This window comes from Panthera leo, chromosome F3, assembly GCF_018350215.1.
Source record: "Panthera leo isolate Ple1 chromosome F3, P.leo_Ple1_pat1.1, whole genome shotgun sequence".
Lineage (NCBI taxonomy): Eukaryota > Metazoa > Chordata > Mammalia > Carnivora > Felidae > Panthera > Panthera leo.
Genome location: NC_056696.1, coordinates 29,371,934 through 29,387,937, shown reverse-complemented (window position 1 = coordinate 29,387,937; position 16,004 = coordinate 29,371,934). Strand labels below are relative to the sequence as shown.

General features: G+C 47.0%; 1 protein-coding gene and 2 long non-coding RNA genes across 10 annotated transcripts in view; 1 reads left to right on the top strand and 2 right to left on the bottom strand.

The window, feature by feature from the left end:
• PTPN14 (protein tyrosine phosphatase non-receptor type 14) overlaps positions 1–2,639 on the bottom strand; it is a 178,311-nt gene extending 175,672 nt beyond the window's left edge. For both annotated transcript variants that reach the window (XM_042924812.1, XM_042924813.1), the window contains exon 1: positions 2,127–2,639. The gene's annotated coding sequence lies outside the window, so the exon portion shown is untranslated. The remainder of the gene's footprint in view (positions 1–2,126) is intronic.
• A 192-nt stretch (positions 2,640–2,831) lies between these two features.
• Positions 2,832–15,250, top strand: LOC122212080. 3 transcript variants are annotated; one of them, XR_006198977.1, is made up of 4 exons: positions 2,832–2,981; positions 8,454–8,739; positions 13,462–14,203; positions 14,348–15,250. It is a non-coding gene; the product is annotated as an uncharacterized LOC122212080 (long non-coding RNA). The 3 variants fall into 3 exon arrangements; XR_006198975.1 differs by having other exon boundaries at positions 8,404–8,739; XR_006198976.1 differs by lacking the exon at positions 2,832–2,981 and adding an exon at positions 7,145–8,147.
• The window catches only part of LOC122212079, a 34,890-nt gene continuing 25,874 nt past the window's right edge, over positions 6,989–16,004 (bottom strand). For 3 of the 5 annotated variants that reach the window (XR_006198971.1, XR_006198970.1, XR_006198974.1), the window contains exons 4-6: positions 10,607–10,780; positions 9,969–10,074; positions 7,071–7,148 (exon numbers count right to left, since the gene is read on the bottom strand). This is a non-coding gene — a long non-coding RNA (uncharacterized LOC122212079). Of the gene's footprint in view, positions 7,149–9,968; positions 10,075–10,606; positions 10,781–16,004 lie in introns of all 5 variants that reach the window. The other 2 variants (XR_006198973.1, XR_006198972.1) reach the window with 2 other exon arrangements.

Here is a 16,004-nt window from a genome sequence, read left to right as displayed (position 1 = left end):
GGTGCAGGTCCCACACCTCCAGTAAAACTCCTGTCAAGGGGCTGTTCTTGAGATAAGAGAAGGTGTTTGTGGAGGGGCTTGGATAAACACTCCAAACTGTACTCTCTCAGCTCTGCCACGTCAGCCAGGACTCAGCCACTCTGAAAACTGGTACGGTCCCACTTCAGCCCAAGGAAGAGGCACCCTTGAAAGGCAACCCACGTACGGAGTGCTACGGTACAGTGAGGAACCCTCTAGGCAGGATCTGCTGAATCCTGGACCATCAGGCTATACCCCAACTTGCCCGAAGATACTCCTGTTCTTGTGAAGTTTCCGAGAAAGAAAAACTAATCCTTACGACTGTGCTAAAGCAATAATGGCGTTTCAATGGAGAGAAAAACTGTAACACACACATGACACGTACATGGGCTCCTTCTGCACCTCGCGGCCACCCATTTAGATCAGGCAGAAGAGCATCATGTCGCTCAGCCCCCACTCATTAAGGCTATCATTTCCGTGGCACAAGCTTTTAACCCCGTCACCAAAAGATAAGCGGCTTTAATGCAAGGTTCTGTAAAGTTGCAGTATTATCACCTACTGCTGTCAAGTGGCTCTTTAAAAGGGAATCAAGTACCATTCTAATGAAAACAGGCACAGGCCAATTAGTGCCAATTAAAATGTTGATGGTCGCACAACTGCTGCTTGTGGAAACAGCAAGGCATGGAAGGGTGTCCAAAAAGAGAGACTCATAAGAGGGTAACATGCTTCTAGTTTAATTTCTGATATCTATCTATCAATCTATCTATCTATCACACCCCAAAGAGCTGGGGCTATGATCTCTAGTTCAAATAGCCAGCTTTTTGAACTCCTTTTCTGGATGACTCTCACTTTGCACAAGCTGCTGCTTCTCCCTGGAATGCATCCCCCTCATCACTCCTACAGGTAAGCACCACTTCAACCCTGTAAACTCGGGGCACACCTCACCCCCTCATCAACAGAACCAAGCCTTCTCTGACTCTCAAAGCACCTCTCCCTCACTACACTATAATTCTTATCAGCCTGTGGGTTTCCTCCAGGAGGCTGCAGTTACAGCTTGCTGAACTACCTTTGTATCCTGTTTCCCTAGCACAGTCTAGAAGCTCAATGCTAGGTTTGTTGAATGAATGGGTGAACTAAGCCATTTTAAGAAATTAACTCATTGGTGGAAACCCTGTAACCCTATATTCAGCCTGCAGTCTAGAGATTCCTCGCCTTCACAAAGAGCCTGCAACGGCCAGTTCCTGGACAGACTGAAGCCCAAACCCCACAATCTCCTTGATTTGTAGGTGGGGTTGGGGGGTGGAGGGACAGGAACAGAAGGAAGTGTTAGGGAATGCTAGGTAGGGGGACCACTACCTCCCTACTCCCTCAGAAAGGTGTAAAACTAACAAGTATTCAAAACCCAGATTTAGGGGTCATGCCCGGGAGAGAGGAGAGACTTATGAACAACACCCTCACCCTCAACCTTGTTCATACTCAGAACTTTGAAAGTTTGAGGTGCAGACCTGTTCTGAAATTATGTGGCCCCAGGTTTTGTCCCTACGAGCCAGCCCTGCCACCCGAGTAGGGGCCAAGAAGGCCAGGAGTTTGGTGGCAAGGCTGGGGCCTAGTGGGAGCGCATAAAAACTCCTCTGCCTCCCAAGATCCCGTCTCCCCTGGGCAGGCGGGGAGCGGAGTGGGGCCGGGGAGCCGCGTTCCTCTCCCGCCGGAGCCAGAGCGACGTCGTTCTTCTCTCATCTTCCGGCTCCCACCCCTCGGGTCTCTCCAGCTGCCCTTTCCAGGCCCTCTCTCGGTTCCCAAAAAGCAGGAGGGAACGGGGAGGAGGGGGGCGACGGTGTGGGTTTAACTGCAAACTCTCTCCAGACAGCGCTCACCTTCCACCTTCACTGCCCAGACCAGACGTGCGCCTCAGGTCGGGCAGCTCCCACCGGGACAGAAAACGCCTGCGGCCCGGCCACCTCGCGCCCCCCACCGCTCTGCCAGCGTCCCGGGCCGCCGATCGCGAGCTGGCGCTGCCGGCGTTGGTCCCCGCCGTCGGCCGGGCGCCCGGAGCGCCCTGGCGGCCCCCAACCTCGGGCCCGACTCCCCGCGCCGCAGACGGCGCTTACCTGCTTACATGGCCCCGTCGGTGCCCCGGAGTCCCGCGCGGAAAGGCTGTCGTCCCGGCGGTGGCGGCGGCGGCGGAGCCCCAATTCCCTAAGGAATTGATTCCAGTGGCTGGCGGAGGAGGGGCGGAGGGAAGGAGCCAGAGGAGGCGAAAGGGGAGGGAGGTTTCCGCCGCGATCCCGGCGCACCGACAAGGAGAAAAGGAGAGCCACCTAGGCACGGGATTGTCCCGCGGGAGGGGGGCCGGGGCCAGGAGGCCGCGGAGGATGGGTGAGGTGGGAGGGGAGGGACAGACCGCGACCACCGGGTGTCTGCGGCTCCCCGAGGACCGGAGCCGGGAGGGCGGGCAGCGGAGCGAGGAGGAGCGCGGCAACCTGCCCCCGGACTGCGCCGGCTGCGCCCGCTCGCTCGGGGCGGGGGGGAGAAAAAGTTGGGCAGAACTTTCCGGGGCCGCGAGAGCCCGGGCGGCAGGAAATGCGAGCGGCCGGGAGAGGAGGGAGGAAGGGGCCGTGCGATGGGAGGGGACGGAGCAGGCGCCGGCGGCCGTGGCTCCCCCACCCCCGGGCCGGGCGGCGGCGCAGGGGGCCGGAGGCGGAGGGAGCGCGGGGCGCGCGGCCGGGGGCGGGGAGGAATGCGCCCGGGAGGCGCGCGCGGCGGGGCGGCGGCGGGGGGGGCGGGGGGGCGTCCGCGCGGGGGAGCGCCGAAACTTGGAGCCCGAGCTCCCGGGCTGGAGGCGAGCCGGCCTCGGGGACGTCACAGCGCTGGAATCCGAGGAATGCCGGGCGGCAGGAGCTCCGTGTGCAGGCCCGGGAGCAGTCGCGCACTTTTGGAGCGGTGGCTTGGGGAACTGTTTAAAGGTGAGGGCTGAGGAGGGAGGACGGGTGAAACTCCCTGGAGTCAGAGACGTGGGAGTGGAGAAGGAAAAGCGACCGCAGCCGGCACGACCTAGCGCCGCTCCTGGCGGAGGCAGGGACGGGGGCGGGAAGGGGGGAAAAAAATCCCCCTTAGACCTTCGGAAACCGCAGGGGCGGGGCAGAGGCGGCCACTCGCGGGCTCCGACCGTGGGCAGGGACTGGACGTCTCATCTGGGAGAAACCCTCCGAGCGGGGCCGTCCCCAGGCAGCCACTGCACAGGAGGAGACAGACCAGGGGAAAGGAAGGTGGCTTCCCGAGCATGCAATCTCCAGGTCTCTCCCCAGCGCACCGGGAGTCTCTGCGTCCTGGATCTGGCGTCTAACTCCCCCCCCCCCCCCCCGCTTCTCCCCACGCGCCGAATCGCGCAAGCAGTTTTGTGTGTGCTGGGAGCTGGAATACGTCGTTTCCCCGGTTCTTTCCGTGCCCCAGCCTCGCCCCTCCCCGCCTGGGTGGGCACTGGGAGGGAACTTCCTTAGCACTTTCAGAGGTGGGGTTAATGCGACGCAGCGGCCGTGATGGTAAAAGCACCCAGCCCGGCGAGGGAATCTGGGTTTAGGACCAGCCCTGCTCTTGACCCAAGGGGTGACGGAGCCTCCCAGCTCCTGAAAGCCTTGGCTTTTGTAGCTGTAAAAATCGTTTTCTTAGTATCGTCTACTTTTCCGTGGTCCTTTGCGTTACCAAAAATATGTCTTAGGGGTCTGTTCTCTTACCAGGACTCAGAACCCAATCCTTTAGCCCTTTCTTAGGTTGAAAAGGGTCCTTGGAGTCGTTGTCATAGAAGATGTCCCAGATTGCTTCAGTGTCCCACATCTCATACAAAAATCCGGAGCTCTCAGGGAAGAGAACTGGGAACTAAAAAGCAAAACCTACTGTGCTCATCATGTACAAATTTGTGGTGACTTGACTTCTCTGAGTATTTGCCAACCGCCGGAACAGTGAAGTCAAGAAGCCCCCACACAGGGGCAGAAGGAAAAGGCTGAAGAAAATTGAAGTCACTTTCTCAAACTTTCAAGGAGATAGCTGGATGGCTTCAGTATGGACTTGCTGGATTTCCAAAGAAAATTTCCGAATGCTTTGCTGTGCTCCAGGAAGTATGGAAAGCACTGTATGTGCCCCCGTGTGATTACCCCATTTCCTAGATGAGAAAAGCGAGGAGTGAAGAAATCACCTGTCTCACCAAGGCTTACAACAGCTAGTGAACTAGGATAGTGGACCCTTGTCTGGCCCCAAAATTGCAAGCTCTTAAACTCTTAAAAATTTCACCAACATAAGGTTCACATTAAAAATAAGTAAATCCCTGCAGGCTCTCAAAGTGATACAGAGGAGAGGCCTCTTGGAGTCTTGGAGGAAAGGAAATGGCATTTGTGTATTGCCCCTCTGTGATACCAAACTGAGAACAGAATGCCGAGACAGCGGTGGTATGGAGGCACAAAGGTTGCATGTAGACATACGATTCTGGTTCTGCCTCTGACCAGCCAGGTGACCCTGAACAAGCCACTTCACCCCGAGGCCTAAGTTTATTTTTTAAGTGGAGTGTGACATGGAGGTCAGAGTTTGGTTGAATTACTTCATCTCTGAGGTCTTTCCCGGTTCTGACCTTGAATGAATGTATGGTCCTCCAGGCAGACCGCATGCCTATGGAGGAAGCTAAGTGATAAAGCCAGGATGTCTCAGGGAGAGAACTGTTTTCACACTGCCTTCGGAATCAGAATGAATGTGGGGGGTGTTGCAGGGTGTTCACAGGCAAAATACACACATACACACACACACACACACACACCCCACACACTAAGATTTAGCACTAAGCCTGCAGACTCCATTTGAATAATTTTACTTCTAAAAATTAAAAAAATATATTATTATTTTAGAAACCCATGAAGTACATCCGACCAGCCATTATTTCTGTCTTTAGAATAGATCACAGAAAAGCGATACACAAGTAAGAATATTTTTTTAATGTTTATTTTTGAGAGAGAGAGAGAGAGAGAGAGCGTGAGTGGGGAAGGGGCAGAGAGAGGGAGACAGGATCTGAAGTAGATGCCAGGATCTGAGCTTTCAGCACAGAGCCCTCCACGGGGCTCAAACTCATGAACTGTGAGATCATAACCTGAGCTGAAACCAGACGCTCAACCCACTGAGCCACCCAGGCACCCCAGAATATTTTTTAAATAGAAAGTCCAATGTGAAGTGAAAAAAAGCCTTTCATTCTTTGAATAACTATATAAAAGCTAGTCACAAGCTACTTTCAAAAAAGAAAAAAAAAAAAAACACTTCCTAAATCTGCATCACACTCAAATCTCCTTAATATGCATCAGAATGAACAGGATAGTTGATAGCACAGGTCCCAAATACATCCTGACAGGTTTACTTGAAAACTTTGCAATTTTAGGAACTTGTCAATATTAAATATCCCCCCAAATATTTCAACTTGTTCTAAACCTGATTCAAATTCTAAATACAGGCAGAATCTCATGGGCCCTCATGATTCTTCCTATCTCCAACTTTTCCTCCCATTAATTTATTAATTGTACACCTTCAGAAACATTGAAATCACTCAAAGCAAAACAAAACAAGTTCCTCAATCAAAGCGAACAGGAAAGTAAGCAAACTTTTGCGGGAAAATGCTTATGATCTCCAGCGTTCTTCCACAAATGTTAAAGTTCTATATATTAATCATGTATTTGTTTTTTTCTAAAAGAATATTTGGAAGCTGATAGTAATGGTGGGATATAATGATGGAGAGCTTTTTAAAAATACATAATGCTGGTCTGTATCCCCTGCTCCCCACATTTCATTCATCTTAGTCCCTGAGTTCAGGGTGGAGGCTTGGGTCGGTGTATGTGTGTAACTGTCATATTTTTAGACAGTATTTTATTGAGAACATTTTCACATTCAATAAAAAGCACGACCTTCATTGTATGTACAGTTTGACGATTTTTTTTATGTGGATGCATCCATGGGACCACCGTCCAGATCAAGATACAGAAAATGTCCATCACCACAAAAATTTCCCTTGTGTGACCTCTCAGTCTGTATCACCTCTCCAGGCTAACTTCTGTCACTATAGAGTAGTTTTGCTAGTTCTCAAACTTCATATGACTGGAATTACACTGTGTGTGTGTGTATATGTGTGTGTACATATCACCTTGCTTATCCATTCTCCTGTTGATGTTTTTGAAAACATTTCCGAAGTAATTCTGTTATACCACCCCCCTTTAATTCAGAACCACTGACTTAATAGCACAGATATAACAAAATAAGTCTAGATTATTAACACAAAAACATGTTAAGCATGAGAAGGGAAGAAAGAGAACACTTTGGAAGGATGAAATTTAAGAGTGCTTTAATCGTTGTGTGCATTTAGAGCTCCTTATTAATGAAAACAAATTAGCGAATTGACTACAATATGAACTTCTTGTTATCTGGTGATTTTTTTTTCAAGCTACATGATTCTGCAGAGTTGTTGTGTACAGCCACGAGTATAGTACCCAGTGCCACTCCATGAGCTAAAATAGTCTGGAGTGTGAATGGCATTCTCTGGAGTTGTGCAATGTGGTGACCAGGGCACTATGCATTCTCCCTTTAGAGATAGTTTCGTGGTACCTGCTTTGGAAGAATCATTTCTGACGCAGAAGACCGAGCCCTTCTTCCCTCCTGGTTGCATCTCTGAGGCTTTCCGTTTGAGTAAGAGAAGGGCCCCCATCCCAGCCTTTCCCAAGGTTGACTAAGCCAGGAAGTCACATTCTTCTCAAATATTGGGAAAATGATGAGAGACTTATGGAGGCACAGATTAGATGAAAGAGTACACTGTTTCTTTGGGTTTGCTCTGTAGTCTGGAGGTTTGGCATTACCTGCATCCTTTCATGTCACACAGTGTCTCCATTTCGTCATGTGTCCTAATGTTTCAACTCTCCCGCTCCTGACGCATCCTCCTCTCTGACCATTTCCTCTCCATTTCATTTCTCTTTCCTTTGCCCATTCTTCAGCAGAAGGCGCTCTGCCTCCCACAGGGACTGACTACTCCCTGACCTGAGCCAAAGGAGAAAGAGCCCCCGTTTCCATGCCAGTCAACCTAAGTCACAAGTGAATTATTTCCTTGTTACTTCCTTCTGGAAGGAATGTCAAACACAAACATTTTGAGGTTGTATTTTTTTCAGGCTGGGAGGAGAAAGGCGAATCAGTGTCCTGAGACGCTTTGCCAGCTCTTCTGGCAGCTACAGTTGACCACTGGGCAATGAGATCAGCTAGCTATCTGGACATCAGGCAGACTCACTCTAGGCACATCACTAGTTTTTCCAATGAAAATGTACATGATTCAGCCAGTTGGTTACTCTTTAAAAAGTCTATGCACTAGCAGTATGTATTAATCAAGAACACTCTAGAAAGAGTAATGCAGCTGCATAATTGGTACTTTCAGCAAGATTTAAAGGAAATAAAACCTAGGCAGTATTAAGTATCTCACCAATTTCAATGTATTCATTATCCTTCTGTACTAATTTCACCTTGGGTTGTAAACACCCTTTGAATCATATCTTAAAGGCACAAGCTCTCCGATCGTATTCACCTGGCTCACCTTTCCTCACCTCCGTCAGCCCCAACATTGCCTTCCAGCTTTTCCAGGCTTGATAGAAAACACACAACCTCTCTCCCAACACACTGGCATATGCACACACACATCAAATCACCACGTCCTCTGTAGGGCACACTGCTAGTGATGAGCTTACCCCATCGTTACTGCTTAAAATCGTGTTTTCCGGAAAAGGAGGCTTTTACTGCTCCTGTAATCTCTTCTAGGAGACCTTCTTCATTGTGATTTAACCAATTTTAAACTTTGTAATGGAATTGAATCATTAACAAACCGTTTTCCATAGTCACTTATCTATGGTTGTTAATCTCAAAAACATCCTCTAATGTTGAGTGCAACAGATCTAATAGGCCAGGGCCACCGTCTTAACATAAGTTCCCTTGGTTTAAGAACAAAACCCCACTTCAGACTGTTAAAGCAAAAAAGGAATTCATTGGCAAGATCCTGAAACATGTCATGGAATCCGTGAGAAAGAAGGGCAAGACCAAAGAACCGTGAGGACACTCTGCTTTTCTGTCTGGAGGTAAGATCCTCTACTCTTGCCTGTGTCCAGACTTAATAGCTATGTGACCCTGGGCAAATACTCTCACACCTGAATTTCCTCAAAAAGGGAAGTGATGTAAAAAGGGGGAAATGATGAACATATCTACTTCGTAGAGTTGTGGTGATGATTAAATTAGTCAACATGTGAAAAACTCTTAGAACGGTACCTGACACACACTGAGCTCTCAATTATGGTACCTATCAACATTATCATCAACCTCGTTCTGTATCTGCAGGCTGGTTTCTGTCCTTCAGCAGGGACTGAATCTCCTATCCAAATTCTCAGGAGAAAGAACGTGGCTTGAGATGTCAAACCAGGGTGTTGGAGAAGGAACAGGCTGCTGTGGCTGGACCCAGCCCTTCGTGTGGAAAGGACAGTTCCCAGAAAGGAGACAGTAGCTAGGAAAAGGAGGCCTGCAACTGGAAACCACACCAATGAGGGAAGGGAGAAATTTTTTACCAAACTCAAGTCTTGGGAATGCCTCTGTTCACTCTGTAACTATCTATTCCGTCTATGCAAAGGGCCAAATCCAGCTTCTCATGTGTAGAGAAGAAAGCGACCCACTAGGGAGGTAAGTGACACAGGGTGGAAGGTAAGGGAATCAATATCCATTGAGCACTTACTATGCTGTAGGAACAAGGCTAGGTCCTGTGTATATATAATCTGAAATAATCCTTGTGACAGTGTTTGAGTGTCATGAACTGAACTGTGTTCCTCCAAAATTCATATGTTGAAGTCCTAACCCCCAATATGATCGTATTTGAAAATCAGGCCTTTGTGGAGATAATTAAGGTTAAGTCAGCTGAGCGTCCAACTTCGGCTCAGGTCATGATATGGTTATGGGTTCGAGCCCCATGTCAGGCTCTGTGCTGACAGCTCAGAGCCTGGAGCCTGCTTTGGATCTGTCTCTCTCTCTGTCTCTCTCTCTCTCTCTCTCTCTCTCTCAAAAATAAACATTAAAAAAATTTTTTTTTAAAGGTTAAATGTGGTCATAAGGGTGAGACCCTTATCCAGTAGGACTGGTATCCTTCTAACAGGAGGAATAGATACCAGAGCCCTTCTTTCTGTGCATGCACAGAGGAAAGGCCACATGAGGACATAGCAAGAAAGAAGGAGAGAGGCCTCGCCAGAAATTAACCCTGACAGCACCTTAACCTTGGACTTCCAGCCTCCAGCACTGTGAGAAAATCAATTTCTGTTGTTTAAGCCACACAGTCCGTAGTATTTTGTTATGGCAGCCTGGGCAGACTAACACATTCAGGTTAGTGTTTCTTCTTGTCTCCCAGAGAAATAAACTGAGACCTCAAGACATTAAATACCTTGTACTTAGACATGTACTAAAACATCGAGTACCTAAGTGAATGGTAGAACCAAGATTCAGGCCTCCTCATCTCTACTTCTGAAGTTCACGTTCATTTTATTCTATTATGTTGCTGCAGAGTTTTTTAAGTACCACTGTGAGTCAGGTGGCCAAAATTAGATGGGATGGTAAAAACAGGGGAAATAAAAACATCGGCAGGATAGAGTGTGTTCTAAACTCCCCCCCTTACAGTGGTTCCCCGGGGGACAGCCCTACTTGGCCAATAATAAATTGTGCTAACGAGAAGACACATATCCAGAGTTTACATCTCCAGTTATTTCAAGTCCTTCCTTTCCCACGTTTATGTGAGTGTTCCCAGCAAAAGAGGAAATGGATGCTGCTGCTATAAGATCAGACAGCAAATCCTTTCAAAGAACTTTAATACCTTGCTACTGCTTATTTCATTAGTCCCCGAGACGCCCATGAGTTGATGTTCTCACCTGCGTGGAGTCAGAAGTGGCAAGTCAGGCCCATGGTTCCTCCGGCACACAAGAGGTTGCTTTGGACTGGTATGAAGTCACACCTTCTGGGAGTGTCGAGTCATTTCTGTTCATGACAGCCATCTCAGAAGGTCAGAAATACCAATACCCTGATTTCTCAGATAGTTAGTTGTGATTCTCTCCTCCATGAACTGAGCTACACTGTTTTTCTTCCCGCTTCTATTCCTACCTGGCCCAGCTCTTAGGGAGGTACCCAGCTATAGAATTTGTCATGGCTGGCCAAGGAGCCATCAACACCTCCACTGAGCTGCATGAGGGCAGGTACACGAAGCTATAATTATCCCCGTCTAAGCTTCTCCAGAATGTCTGCCTGAGGCCATTTTGTGGCATGCTAGTGGGAATAAGTGCCAGGTTGCTAAGAATTACTGGGATAGAGAAATTCTGAGTGAAATCTTGAAATTATTGTTCACAAGAGATAAGGAGAGTGATGGTGAGGCACATTATTACACTAAGTCAAGCCAGCCCCACATTTCTGAGTAAAAAAGGTCAACAGATTCCCATCTTCACGATGTACATTTTTGAGTCCTTTCCACCAACCTCAGAAAAAAAATCTTTGGAGCTAAAGGGTCTGTATTTACCTTCTCATAATTATGGTGTTCAGAATCAAGGGGCCAGTCCAGATATGGCTGTCTTCCTGACACCGTCTGTGTTTGTTAACGTTGATAGCTGCACCGAACCTCTGGAACAGTGTGCAACGTAAGAAAGCTCGGTTACCATCTTATGGGCCGCTGACTCTTCTCCTTCCAGAAGTCCTAGATGACAAATTTAAATATAACCCCACATAGGCAGCAATTCATTTGTTTATTTTTCCTCCATCTCCTTAGTTCTGGGCTTGCTTTTTTAAATACAATCTAAACACCTAGAAGAAGTTGTCGGCAAGTGATAATGCAAACTGCGCTACCAGATTTATGGAGGTGAGAAATGGACAGCCTTCCAGACGGATTACAAATCCAGAGATGACTGGAAAGGAAAGCAAGAACAGGGTGCATTGGTTTCTGACATGGGCAGCTGTGGCCAGGACACCCGTGCTCTGAGAGGTATGGGAGATGAAAGGAATCTTCTGCTGTGATTAGTGAAAAGGAACAACCTTCGCTGGGGGAGGGAAGGATCGGGTCATGTTTAGGATGCCTTTCTAAAGCACATGGGCACCTCAGCCTGCAGGGGTGAGATAGGGTTACCCTCGGGTATGGGCAGGGCTGTGTAAGAGAATCCAACGGCACTAAATCAAAACCTGTCCTAATCCTGGCTGCTTCCTGGCCACCTCCCCTAGACTAAGGGGTGACTCAGAGTGTGCCTGGCTCTGGGACTTCAAACATTTCTGAGTAATTCCCACAGACCTGGACAAGGGCAATTAGAGGACTGGTTTGGAATGACCACTGTGGATCAAAAGATACTTCCTGTGGCCAGCAGGGAGAAGGCAATTGCCCAGGAAGCTCAATTTTGAGGTGTCTTCTGCTCAACTAGAAGGCGGAGGTGTCTTCCACCATACTAAATCATAGAGGCTGGAAAGAATTTGCTAAATAAGAAGGCCCATGCTGGGCTTCCTTCCACGGTCGGCACCTCCGATTTAGTGGAGTATGCAAAGACAAAGTTTTCAAATAATGAAAGAGAAGCTGAATTGTTAGTGATGGATGAAGACCCAAATGATCTGGCCACTGGCTACCTCTCTGACCTAATTTCCAACTGCTGTTCCCTGGCTCACTCTGCTCCCAAGCAGGGTATCCGCATTCTGCCATTCCTTGAACGTGCCGAGTACTCTCCGACCTCAGGACCTTTGCACTTGCTGTTACCGCCACCAAGAACTCCACTCCTCCAGATGTTTCCTGCCTCGTTCACTCACCTTATTCCTTCCATAGACCTTTCCCAGCCATCCTGCCAAAATAGTACCTCTTCACAACACCATTTTCTATTCCTTTACCCTGCTCTAATTTCGTTATTAGCACTCACAGTGCCTCACATTGTTATCTATTTACGTGTATTGCCTTTTTCCTTCCCCCCACCCCACCTTCTACCCCAGAAATTCCATAGCTTCAAAGATTTTTGTCTGTTTTGTATTCCACTGCCTGGAGCATAGATCTTCAACAAGTATTTATTGAATTGTTAAATAAGAAATTGTATTATTTTATGTCAGTATACGCCATTGTTTTCTGTGCTCAGAATCCTACCTATATTCTATGATTTCATCTTTACAACAGCCCTATGACGTGGGAGTTACTGTCTGCCATCTATAGATGAAGAAATTGAGGATTAGAGAGAGGAAGTGACTTGTCTGTTTTTGTTGTTATTTTTAGATTGTGGTTTCTGTGTTTTGGGGGGGGTTCGATGCTTGTTTTTAAAGACCTCAGTGGCATTGAGTTGAGGCATCCAGACTTCTCCCCAGCTCCTGCCACACCATCTCCCTCAGTTCACACACAGGCTCTCTTCTGCTTACTTTGTATTTGTTCCCTCTTTATGTCCTATGCCCAACTTCATTCTCCTCCTCCTCCAGACTGGCAGCTGATAGAGTAGACCCACGGCAGTAAATAGTCGTCCAGAGTATGTACTCCAGCTAGCTTGCCTGGCCTGACCTCCTGGCTTTGCCACTCACTCGCCGTGTGACATTAGGAAATTCTTGGTCATTATTGCTTGAACTATTGGCCTCCTTCCATTTCCTTTTGTTCTTCTGGTGTCCCTACCAAATGGACTTGGACACATGTCTGATTCTCCAAATTTCTTTTCCATTCTTTACCCTGTCCTTTTGCAATGCCTCCAGGCAAAACTCCTTGGCCTAATCTTCCAGCTCACATATTTACTACTTATTACTATTATTTTTTGAGCGTTTTTTAAATTTTTTTTTAGTGTTTATTTTTGAGAGAGAGAGAGACAGAGCGTGAGTGGGGGAGGGGCTGAGAGAGAGGGAGACACAGAATCCAAACCAGGCTCCGGGCTTTGAGCTGTCAGCACAGAACCCGACGCAGGGTTCGAACCCATGAACCACAAAATCATGACCTGAGCCAAAGTCGGACGCTTAACTGACTGAGCCACCCATGAGCCCTGGAAGTTTGTATTCTTTTACAACCTCTCCCTATTTTCCCCAGCCCCTGGCCCCTGGCAACCACTGTTCTACCCTTTGTTTCTTTGAGTTTAACTTTTTCTCTTTTTCTCTTTCTTTCTTTTCTTTCTTTCTTTCTTTTTCTTTCTTTCTTTCTCTTTCTTTATAGAGTCCACATATAAATGATATCATACAGTACTCTTTGCCTCTGTCTGGCAGAACTAATTCTTAATATTTCTAATTCTTTTACTCAACTGCTTATTCTCACTTCCTGTTCCCAGTAATTTCTCTCATTTCTTTAAGCATATTTATTACTCTGGCTTTTACTTCTTTTCCTGTTTTTTCATGAGTTCTGCCTTCTCCGGTATAAGTTATTCCATTTGTTGTTCTCCCAACTTGCAGCTCTCAGAATCTGCCCTCTGAGCCCATCCTTGCCCCTTCCGGACATCGAGCTGCCTTGATTAGGAAAATGCACCCATGGAGAGGGGCAGACATCTAGCAAGATTGTGCTTCTCCAGGTGAATCGGTGTGTGTGCTGGCTGCCGTGTGCCTTTGTGGGAGACACATGGTACTGTGCTCAGCTGGTCTCCAAAGAACCTCTGAATAATCTTTTATTGGAGGCAGCCACTCTGTATTACAAGCAGATGCCCACAGGAGGGTGAGAGCAGGGGTGTGTGTGTGTGTGGAGGGGAGTTCTTGGGGACTGGTCAGACCAGCTATACTCCTTGCCATCTGCTCATCACCCTACCAGGTCAGAGCTCTGCCTTGTGGTTACCCACTGCTTCTGGCCTGTCCCCTGATACCCTGCCCCTGCAATCATCACCAAAAGGAAGGGGGAAATCTGCCTAGGGCAATACAGGGATGATGAAAGGGCAGAACTAAAACATTGTCCCCCAAACCTGGTCCCTATTTGTGACCCTAGGCCTTCCCCACCCCTGGCTACTTTCCCTGCCCGTGGACAGAATCAACATCTATCCACCTCAGGAGTTTCTGGGACTCATTGCTGAGAACAGCTGTCAGGTCCATCCTTTCCTATGGCATCTGTGCAGGAGAGAATACTGGGGCCACCGTGCTTCTAGCCTCTGCTGCTTTGCTGTGTTGCTGCACATTACAGCCCTGTAAATTTTCTAAGATCACCAAGCTGGTAAGTGATGGGATTCAAACCCTAGTCTTTTTTTTTTTTTTTTTTTTTAACTCCAAATCTGTGTTTTAATCCCAACACTCAGGGTTTGCTGACAGATGATTGGGTCGAAGTATACATCCAACTAAAAAAATTATTTCATTCCAGGTATTTTCCACTAAATGGAATCTGGCTCCTTAGAGAAATGGTGGACTCCAGGTCTGAGGAAAGAAATATACAAGAAAGCTATCAAAAGAACACTAGAGTCATCATCAAAGGATTCAGGAACCACCTTGAAGAGACTCTCAGTGGCTAAAGATGGGTCCATTTTAGCATCTAGAAGGATGATAATGGCAATTAGTTGTAACATTTCAACTGTTTGTCAAATGATATGAGAAAAATAATTAGTCACCACTAAAACCAACTCATTATTTTGAACAATGATAAACAGAGGGACGGAAAGAAACCGTCTTGTTTTCGCTAAGAAATTATACCACTGAAAATCAAGTAGCAGATGAGGAGGTTTTTTTCATTATAGAAATATCCTAGATAACAAATAGAAGGGATGATAAAATTAGAATACCATCATTTTGCCACCTTGGATAAACTAGGATCAAGGCATGAGCTTCAGTGGTTGCTAACATCACAGAAAGAGACACTAAACTATCACTATCTTGCTTTGAAAGAGATAACCTGAATCTGAACAAACTGCTAGGATAGATTAAGCTACCAGCTATCAATTATAAAAAAAATACAAGAGCCCAGGAATATGCTCAAACAGACCTCAAGAGAAGCAGTCAGCAAAATGTAAGGTATGGAAAACTCTAGATGAAATTTTTTGTTAAAAACAAATACATTTCAACGATAAGGGAATGAAATAGGGGTAAGTTTACAGATTAAAAAAGACTTAAAAGATGTATCAACTATCACAACATGTGACCTTATTTGTATCCTGATTTAAGTAAACTCAAACAAAAAGCTGTTTATGCCATTTATGAAGACATTTGAACACTGATTAGACATTAAGGAATTATTGTAAAATATTTTAGATATGATAACTGGTATTGTGTCTATGTTAAAAATAAAGAGTCCTCTCCTCTTACATTTTTAAAAAATGTTTATTATTTGAGAAAGAGACAGAGAGCAAGCAGGGGAGGGGCAGAGAGAGAGGGAGACACAGAATCGGAAGCAGGCTCCAGGCTCTGAGCCCTCAGCACAGATCCCGACGTGGGGCTCAAACCCACGAACCGCGAGATCATGACCTGAGGCCGGAGGCAGAAGCTCGACCGACTGAGGCACCCAGGCGCCCCAAGCGTCCTCTTCTTTTAGAAACATATATTGAAATGTCTATAGGGGCACCTGGGTGGCTCAGTCAGTTGCGTGTCCAACTCTTGACTTTGGCTCAGGTCATGATCCCAGGGTTATGAGATCCCACCCGGGGTCAAGCTCCGTGCTGAGTGTGGAGCCTGCTTGGGATTCTGTCTCTCTCCCTCTGCCCCTCTCCCCGACTCGTACGCTCTCGGTCTCTAAAATAAATAAAAATTAAAAAATAAAGAAATATCTGTGGTTGAAATGTAATGTCTGATTTTGTTTCCCGTGACACAGAGGTGGGAAATGGAATGTGCATAAAACAAGATTGTCAACGAGTTGACGGTTATTGAGGCTGAGCCACGGGTATACGGGAGTTTGTCACACTGTCCTGGTTAATTTCGTATGAATACGAAATAACGAGGTGGAAAAGCGAATAATAATTAAAAGTTTAAAAATGGATATATTACAAAAATCATCTGTTCTCATTTCAAACAATATCGAAGTATTTGATTAA